This window comes from Helicoverpa armigera, chromosome 6, assembly GCF_030705265.1.
Source record: "Helicoverpa armigera isolate CAAS_96S chromosome 6, ASM3070526v1, whole genome shotgun sequence".
Classification (NCBI taxonomy): domain Eukaryota; kingdom Metazoa; phylum Arthropoda; class Insecta; order Lepidoptera; family Noctuidae; genus Helicoverpa; species Helicoverpa armigera.
In genome coordinates, this window is record NC_087125.1 from 7,759,942 (window position 1) to 7,770,472 (window position 10,531).

Consider the following 10,531-nt stretch of genomic DNA (forward strand, 5'->3'; position numbering starts at 1 on the left):
TCAACACATTGCGGGCAGGGCGTTGTCGCATACCGATGGCCCATTTAAACCCAACACTACCACTCGACTCGCCTGCGCACTTTTTTACTTTCGCACTAAGCTCACACCTCAAACGTCAATCCGAAACATCTGAGACCCTGAGGTCACACGCGATAAATATAGCTAACCTACTGATTCCTTAACATAGATTTCATGATATCTCTTAGGTATATCTAATTTAAATAACGTCAATTTTTCCTACACTTCAACACTAACCTTGAATAATTCGGCCGGGACATAGTTAATATTTATTTTATATATTTACATATGCATAGATAAGTGTAGAATATCATAAATAAACAGATCAACAAGTCGCACTGTTAGCTTTATACCATTTTATCGATGAATTTGTTCTTGATTTACAGGCCCATAAAAGATAAATGCAGCCGTAACCTTGATCTACACACATCTTGATATTGGAAAATATGAGCAAACAAAGGTGGGTAGGGACTTCTTGTTGGTTCGTATTCCACGAATTATTTAATGTTTGTGGACAATAATGTTATTACGAATTAACCTTCAACTGCCATCAAGTATGACAGATATAGGTATAGATAAGAGCATTATGTACCTATGTATGTACGTATATTCTCAAAAAACCTAATAAGCTTTGCGACAACTGGGTGCCTACCTAGTTAAAACCCAAAAATGTTGCATAAAAATAAAACTTAGCGCAGTTAATCCAATTTCACGTAATCATTTATTTGTTACATCATGATGTCTCATACCTCTATGTAATACATGCTGGCGTTCTGACATGATGTTCATGGCTAGATATACTTTCTCACGCAGTCAGCCGATGATTCCGAAATCGTCTTAACAAACCGAATATCTTTGTGGAATATGTTTACCTGAATCAGCTGATTTTGAGAATTTGAACGGCTTGAATGAACACAGAAAAAATGTTCTGCAGCGCAACTACCTGTTGTTGAATAGAAATTGCGTTGAGAAACTTACACCTTACTGTGGGAGAAATATCAATGTGCACTTATAATAATAGATCAGTAATAAACCTGGCAATGTGACAGGCGAGTCGTAACTTTCACATGTCATCGGAGGACCGGCCACAGATGTCCTGCATCCTATAGTAAGAATTGGGTGTAATAGGAGAGTGATTTATTTTCTAATTAAATCGGAGCGTGTGTAGGTTGATTTAGGCGCATATTGTGGTGTCTGGCTGCGCGGTCGGTTGCGCTTGCGCAGCGTGGCATGGCGGCTCGCTATCGATGCCGGCCGATCGCGTCGTGTTAATTACTTTCATTAAGGGCAATTGTCCTGCTCAATCGGTCTGATCAGTCAGTTTGCCGCCGCTCGATATTTCTACGCAATACCATTAGCCCACCTCGTACGACGCAATTCTCGCATGAATTGCTTTACATGCGCTTATCTGAGCTTTCGTTTAATTTCAAAATTATTATCAAACCGTAAGATTTCAAATTATCTATGTAGTTATGATGTTCTTAGGAACTCCACACCTCGAGATTTACATAAGGCTACAAATGCGCCGCGATTAATAATGATTACGTTCACATAAGTTGGTAGGTAAGTTTAATGTAATGACATAGGATATGAGTATTTAATAAGTAGAAATCGCAGTGGCTAAGCATTAAAAATATCAATGCTAACATAGATACTACTAGAACACTGCGTGCTCAATTTCAATCGTCTCAGGCTTATCATACAGTAATTGAATACTTAGGAACTTACCTACACATTCATCGCCACATAGGAATCTAATATACTGTTACGCTTATTCCCATAACATGATACAAAATAATTATATAGATACAAATCATTAATAGTGCTCGCAGCGATGTTGAAGTTACGCCGACGAATAACTGGTAGCAGCCGTAGGATGCACGGTTGAGGTCTGGGAACAATAAACTATATTTCTCGATAGGCCATTAACATATCATTGTGGTGCGCTAATCGAATGGCCGCAAGCGCGGGTGTGCACCGCCTGAGCCGACTGCTGGGCCGCTACAACTAGCGATGCTGTTCGGTACAAGCCGTGTCTGTTCAATGATTACGTTAATAGTATTATGGGCACTTACTCATATTGATGAATAAATTATATCAATTTGCTACGTGATATTGAAGTCGCAACTTTAAGGTGATGAATTTTTTTCACTAATTATGTCATAAAATTGACTAACTAGATCCTCTGCACATAATACCTATACTAAACATACTACTTTAATCATGGTACCTATTTCCTACATAGGTACGATGTTTGCATCGCAACGCGTGAATCATGGCCGGAAAATGTTGCGACATCATTCACCATAGCAGAGAATGTGTGGCAATTGTGGCAAAGAACTGCCACCAAATGATACTAACATCGCCAGTTATTTGATATTTCATATAAAAAAAAAATTTCGTGAATATTTCGTTATATTGTTTTCCTTCCTGTAAGTGTGTTAAGTAAGTTTGAAACATGACAGGATTTTTTTGGTTTGTAACACTTTGATAGCAGAACGACTGAACCTATGGAGACGAAATTTGGTAGGTATATGTATAGATGTGGCATGAGTGTGGCAACATTGTTGAATATTTTTTTTTATTACCTTGGAACGTAAAATACATAGTTCATTTAGGACACTTAGAACACGGAGAAGCCATGTAAAACCCTTTTCAAACTAAAATTAATTCAATTCTTTAATTAACTCGTACATAGAACTACTAATCGTAGAGACACAATTGAATTTATAAAAATGCCAAGTCATGTTGTTTGATAAAATTCTAACTAGCAACGCATGCGGCATTACTGATAATAATTAATGTAGTTAGGTACATGGTCACGAGATAACAGACCGACTCCATTGCTACAATTATTCTATGGAATATGGTACCTACTTCTTAATATCCGTGCTACAGTATTGGTTACGGATATTTATCAAACAACTGTGAAACACTACGATACGTCCTAACTACACAACACTGTTATAATTTACATAAATTATGACGCAACACTCAAAGTCATTCAACTACGACTTCCTCATGAATGGATGGACCATCAAGGGTCGGGGAGCGGGGAGGAGGGGGCACGTGGCTACCATATTGTAATTTGGCCAGCCCGAGCATCGCTCCAGTGGCGCAATTGGTTAGCGCACGGTACTTATAAGACAGTGTTCGTGAGCAATGCCGGGGTTGTGAGTTCGAGCCTCACCTGGAGCAGTATTTTTTACTATATATTTTTCCTTTCATGGTAAACAATGTAATTCCGTCAGAACGCTTCGTTACGGCAAATGAAACAGTTCGTTCCAAAAATGCGTACATATTTATTTTATGAAACGCAGCAGGTAGGTATGATTTACATAATATAACTTCAATAATACACTTCTTCCCACGCCACGTAACCAATTCATTAAAATATTTTTTTTATATATAAAATCGTTTTTCGTTTTAGGTAATCTGCGCATACGACTCCACGTGCCAGAGCCCACGGTTAATCAATATAGTCTTTTATAATGATTCTTTCGGATCTCATTGCAGTTTAGTCAAGGGCTTATAAAAGGGCCTTTTAGAGTTAATTAAGAAAAAATATTAGCAATGCGTGTGCGACGGCTAATAAGCCTGGGCGATTATAACAGGGGCGTCTAAACTTCATTATCCGAATGGTGCAGCGTAAAGAAATTATTCAGTATTGGTGGTATTATTTTATTTACAATGGAAGTTGTATGTTATTTTCTACGATAGTGATAACCTACATATTTCTTTACTAATACATAGATATCATAGACGTGAAAGTGAGTGTGCTTGTTTGTTTGTTCTGTATTCTCAGTAAGTCGGCTGAATAGATTAAGATTAATTTGGTTCTGAAAAAGGTGATGTCTTGAAGATAATTAAACTTACAGATGCATGTTAACTGCGTGCGCGCAATACTTAAGTGCTTCCCTCGGGATACGGGTGAAATCTCGTAAAAGTTAGTGTTTACATGAAGTTAGATCAATTAAGACGTTTTTTTTTACTTTTTGACAAATTATTATCTTTTACTGATTTCATCTTTAATGTATTACATCAGTGTTTCCCAAAGTGGGCGATAACGCCCCCTTGTGGGCGCTGCAGTTCTCAAGGGGGGCGGTAAGAGACCCAGAAAGAAAATGGGGGCGTTGTGTAGAGGCCTGCGGGGTGATTTGTAATTTTATTTAGCTAGGAGGCCTCTTAAACAACGACTTGTGAACATCAACTAATATGAATTACAAGATTGCGCTCGCTGCACTCGCGCCTTTCAGTTAACAGTGACTATTTTCTAATTTCTTTAGGTATCATTGCATCCCAAAACTAAACAATTTGCGCGGTTTTTTTATAACTCTTTTTGGTACTTTACTGTTCCAAAACTCAAAAATTTCGCGCTCGCTGCGCTCGCGGCTTTTTCACTTGTCGCTGGTTTTTATAAAACATGTTTGGGTTCTATTATGTCCCAAAACTCAAACTCGCAACAAAACTCACGTAATTTTTGTTGTACTTTTGAAACTTGTTGTTGTAGTTTTGAAACTTGTAAGTTTCCAGTGATCTGTCTCCGGTTTCTTTATGTTAAACCAGGCAAAAAGCACCATGAATGATTTCTACACGTTTTTAAGTACCTACTTTAATTAACAATTTTAGTCCGTGATTATATTTTGTCATTTTTTTGGGGGGTGCTCAATAGGTAGTCCGCCCAGGGTGCCACCCGATGCTACGACCCCCCCTGTAAGAGTTAACTTGAGACCTAAGCGCCGCGGTATGTTACCTACCTGCGCTCAGGTCTCAAGTTGAGTAAAAGTTTCGTTTAGAATTCCCCGTTAATAAACATATATAGGTCACAATAATTAATTAATTTAATTTGAAGTTATAGTGGTTTTTAAATAGGTGAAAAAATGGGGGGCGCTAAAAAAATATTTTTTCTCAAAGTGGGCAGTAGACAAAATAAGTTTGGGAACTACTGTATTACATCATTTAATATTTTACTACGATTGCTTAGCTGAGTTTAGTTCAGTGCGCACACGCATGGTTGTCGCGGACAATATTGCAAGCTCGATCCCCACGTGTAGTTATAGTACTAACTTTTAACGTTTTCATCTAAACCCAACCACGCTTTCATTAAGTATGGTCTACGTACTGGATGTCTAAAAGCGCTTTCACACTAGCGGATTTTCCAAGCGAAAAATAAAATGTGAAAACGCTGAAATTATCTAAATCCGAACAAGCATGATTTTGGACCCTAGAGAGACGAAGATAATAACTCGTCAATGAGTTTCGGTTTAACAACACAATTTTTTTTAATATAAATATTTAAATCAATAATAAGAATATCCCTTAACATAATCACTTGAGACAATAATTGACAAAAGTTAAACATTTTTGCTGAGCAATTTATCAAATCACATAGTTAATATTTAACAATTGCACGTTTTTTAAGAATTTTCGTATCCAACATGAATGGCTTCTTATAAAATTATAGTAGGTAAATAAAAATCATCGCAGCAATTGATACAATAGCTTACGAGGTCGGAATGCCTCGGGCCCGTACTGCGACATCATGTCATTAATCCTGCACGAAGCGGAGGAACTCAAATGTATTGCCAAATTTGTCGAGAGCCGATCGGAGGCTAATAGCTCACTTATCTGAGCAAAGTCAATAAACTGAAACAATAGCCTGATGTAACCGCTTTCTGACCGGTATCGGTATCGCGCTACTCTGCGATATTGAAATGAGACCACTAAACAGATTATCAAAAGAGTAGGAGTTTCTAATTAACTATGTTACCATATTACATACCTACTCCATTTTTCAAGCGAATTATCAATCAAGTTAGTAAGATTTTAGTACCTAAGCACTAGCCAAAAAAGGAGGATTTCATAACGTAATCATCCAAATATCGACTGAATACACCTTTTAGATGAACATATTTATAACGTTTGTTATAATTTATTATGTAAAGAGATTATGGAATAAAATACAACACTTTAAAAACCTCGCTAACATTTAGCCTATAGATGTCAATCCTTGCTGGAAAAGAAAGAAGAAAGGCGAAGATTCGGCCATCATTACATTTGTAACATTTTATGAATGTGTAGTGTCTGTTGTAAGTGCATTGTGCCAGTAGTCAGGTAGATCCAGTAGTCAGCTGGAGGCTGCACGACGTACTAAGCCACTAACTAATCGGGCAGCCACTGCACGCTGCGTGACCTCCTGATCCTGCCCGACCGCTCCCCGGCGCCCGCGCCCCGCCTCCTCCTTACTCCCAGCTATTTGTTTAACTCGTGCCCTCATCTGATTAGAACAACCTTTCATCAATTGAAAATGTATACCAATTTCCACAAAAAATGCCATGGTCAGTTTAACTAGCATTCCGTGGAACCACGCAAGTTTCTGTAAATTCCTAATGATTTCTTTTGTCACGATTTTTTATGATCCTTTACATGTAGAAATCGACCCGACCCCGGCATGCCGACCTCAAGTCGTGAGGAATGTAAATTGTTGACCGTGCGCGAACAACCCCCGACACAACTAACTTCTTTGATTTTTTCTGTCACCTACGAGAAAATATTCGGGAGGGCAGTGGAACGTGCGTAGCCAACTAGAATGTGGACACACATTACAAAGGCCATACATGAACCGCGCTGGAAGACTTCTTGTGACCCGGACGTGCCTGCCCCCAAACATAAAAAAGTCATCACAGATCGAAAGCCTAATTCGTTACAATGTAAAATAAACAATGATATCATAATAGGTTTTTAATTTATTTTTGTATGAAACAATTTGTCGAAAATAGTTCTTGTAGGTATGTGATTGGTAGATGGTTGAACCTTGGGAAATCAATAGGTCTTCGCGATGCTCTAAGTTAAACAAATGTTTCCAAATTTATGTCCTCATTACTTGTACCAAACTTAGCAGCAAAGCTTACGTACAAGTATTTAAATACTAATGATCTCGAACGTCTCCGGAAGTACAGATAACGAACAAAGTAAACAATTGCCATACAATTGATTCCATCTTATATGCGTATATTTTGATTTTAAATTGACATATCGATAGAAGGCAAACATGAACAAAGATAGAAAGGCAATAAAGATAAGGACCCTGTCCGGATATCACATGATCAGCAATAATATAGTCTAGGACCATAAAGTATGTACTTTGGGTACCTATACTGCATGGCATTGTACTGCGGTATTAATAGAATATCGATATGAATTGGTATTCTAACTGAACGGTGAACATTAATCTTTGTATGAATTTGATGCAGTTTTCTTTATAATTATGTCTTATGAAGACTTGGGTTCATATATACCATGCTTTGGATTTTGGGTTATATATTGGTGAAAAATGTAAAAGACGAGGTGGCCGAGAGGTTAAGGCGTTGGACTGCTAATCCAATGTGCTCTGCACGCGTGGGTTCGAATCCCATCCTCGTCGTTGTGGTTTTTTAACCATCTTGTGCAAAAGCCAAGGCATCAATTTTCTTCAAATTATTTCATTTACAGCAATTAGATTTTGTTTATTTGTATCTTTTTTAATATAGTAGAATTGTAGATCTCTCAATTGTTATTATCCTAATGATAAAAAAGGCACAAAATAAAAACCTTGTCACTATAGATTATAGAGCGTTATCTAGATTATGTAGCTAGTTATTTTGTGGCAATGTTTACTACACTACCGGCCGGTAGTAACAAGCGACAGTAAAGCAGTGAATGATAGGTCAAAGGTCACGACTACGCGTAACTCGTAAGTGGCGACAGGTTATTAGCCTATCGTGTGCCGGCTCCGCAATATACAACATTTTGCTCGTTTGTCTACGATCTACGAAAGTATCTTTATTTTTAGAAGACTTCTATAGGCGCCTAGTAGAGAAAATGAATAATGAGATGTTGTTCTCTTTTGTAGTGCTTATTTGCATATACATTTTTATTAGACCATTTTTTATAAAATTAAGTATGTTTATTATTAACTTATGAGCGCTTTATATTTTCGAAGTATCAATAACCACTTCACAAAAACGTCAAAACGAAATTTAAACTCATTACGAATAAAATATTTTGAACACAGCCTCAATAGGTCAGATAAGATACAAAGAATTCATGACGAATTAAAATTCCGCTGTAAGTGGGTACCCATACAATCCAGTCGTAAAGATAAGCTTGGGACAACTGTGTTTAGCATTGATTTTGGAGCACCGTTGATCACGAAGTGGTCGGCTTTCGTCACCGGACAGAAGTCGATCAATTCATAAATAGCAGGCTAACGGAGCCTTTTAATTCACGACGCTATTAAATGTTGCATTGTGTTTATAATAATGGTTAATTAAAGCTTTGTTACTGAGCTCCTTGGATCCGGGTGTCAAGCGCAGCACTGACTGGCGGGTAACAAAACAATCTGAGTGTTGTTAAGAAGTGGTTTAGCAAAACTAACCACAACAAAATATTTATATGTAGGTACAGTAAATTTACTTGAATTTGATATAATGTAATAGATACACTCCGAATGCACTTCCCTATATTACCCTTGCATGCTGCTAAAAAAAATGCGGAATCGTAATACCTAAGTATACAGACCAAATCCTAAAATCTGGCGACGACATAAAGAAGGCAAGCAATATCTACGTATCCATAGGCATCCATATACTACATATAATATATTCCTATTAATCTCCCCGGCAGCCAGACCAAGCAGACATTGTGTTCAACTTTCTAGAAATATCTAGACTGTCTGTAGCAGACCTTTACAGACATTCTTAGGAGACTGATGGGAGATAAAAGTTCGCTCTACTTAAGAACATAATTTAAATAAAGCATAATGTATTGTTAACTTAACCTCTAGTTATTTTTTCTCTTTATAAAATGTAATTTACAGTTAAGGATTCAAAGTAGTGACTGGTTGAACAATACCGTAATAATCCTTTCAGCATGTTAAACAATTCTTTGTGAAACAACAAAGGTAAAGACGTAAAGACTGACCACGCGGAGGATAACGATATAAACAAACAAAACAAGAAGTTTTGTAAACAGTGTCAATTGCTTTTGTCTGATTTTACACATGCTTACTACTAACTACTAAACTAATTACTACTACACCACTACTAAATTATTTGAAAAATCCACTCACACTTTTCCAAACCGGAAATCGATCTCACGACCTAACTTCCGCACTCGGGTTTAATATGACGATGAATTCCAGTAGTTTCGAGAAAACCTTTTTTCTATACTTGTAGAAAATTAATAGAATAAAAGTTTACATAAGTACCAGTGTTTTATGTATCGCTAAATCATTTGTTTCGTTGAGTGTTATATTAATAACTGTACCAAATGTGGTCAATACCTGAATACTTGAGCGTAGCTACCGTGCATAGATGAACACCTTAGTTGAACTAAAAATGTAACCGGTTAATTGTAATGACTTTTCTTTTTGGCACAGTTCGTGGCTGTCACAATAGAATGGTCCGCTGACAATCGGCGGCGCGCGGACGCTGATTGTATCTGTCAAACAGGAGCGTTTGTTTATGAGCCGCGGCTACCGGCCGCCGCGCTCCGGCTCATCGAGGACATGTCCGCACTCCACTATCAGCTGTCCATCACTCAGAACAACCCACTATTTTTTCCCAACTTTCTAATAGCACCACGTGCGGGAATTTGCATAAGTATTTAGGTAATTATTGGCATCTCAGATTTATTTGTAAGTAGGTACATGATTGACAATTGTCGCAAATCATTCGTGCTTGTCAGATTGGATTACCCTTTGAATTTGAACAAAAAAACCGAGAAAGTTGTTCTATCAGATGACGCAAAGTGGGTGGGCAGCTGCAACAGGCTGCGACGATTGTTACTTTCATATCAACGCTAGCGACAGAATATCTTCAGGAAGAAAGCATGCTAGCACCTTTGTTGCATAGTTTAATAGTGAGGCTGTGCAGAAGAAAATATTTGAAAGCTTAAAGTGGGCCTTTTCCTCTTTTGTCAAATTAAACCTAATAAAGGGTGAAAGCAATTTTAAATATAGGTTTATTTACAAGTTATTTACTGTTACATTTAATCATGATTCATGCTGATTTTACGACTCTTGCACACCTACATCACCCGTGGAAATGCGTTGCGAATCGCTAATACTTAAGAGTTTGCCTAAACCGATTTATCAAATTACGGCCAGCGCGGACTTGCGGACCGTACTGTCATATGTAATTCACGAGTGGTACAAAGAATTGAATCATAAATATTAATCAAGATCGCAATAAACTCAGTATGGCTCGGCCGCGGAGTACCTGCGCAGGCGCGCGTCTCTGCGCGTCAATCGCCGCGTGCAGAGCCCGCCCCACTAACACTTGCGACGTTTATATATAAATTATTTTTAATGATCGCAGTCAAAATCCATCTCTATAATACATTGCCAGAATGACAAACTTTTAATTGTGACAAATGATAGCTACAAAACAATATGTCGAGCGTGGCGTATGGGCTCCAGGCGTCAGCGACATTTGCAACACCGCGTGTGGGTTGTGCCTGGTTAACGATCGAA

General features: G+C 37.8%; 2 non-coding genes across 2 annotated transcripts; both read left to right on the top strand.

Annotated features, from left to right (window-relative positions):
• Positions 1–3,124: 3,124 nt before the first annotated feature.
• On the top strand, positions 3,125–3,216 carry Trnai-uau (transfer RNA isoleucine (anticodon UAU)). Its single transcript is given in 2 exon segments — positions 3,125–3,162; positions 3,181–3,216. It is a non-coding gene; the product is annotated as a tRNA-Ile (tRNA).
• Positions 3,217–7,359: 4,143 nt separating this feature from the next.
• Positions 7,360–7,441, top strand: Trnas-gcu (transfer RNA serine (anticodon GCU)). Its single transcript has one exon. It is a non-coding gene; the product is annotated as a tRNA-Ser (tRNA).
• The last annotated feature ends 3,090 nt before the right edge of the window (positions 7,442–10,531 follow it).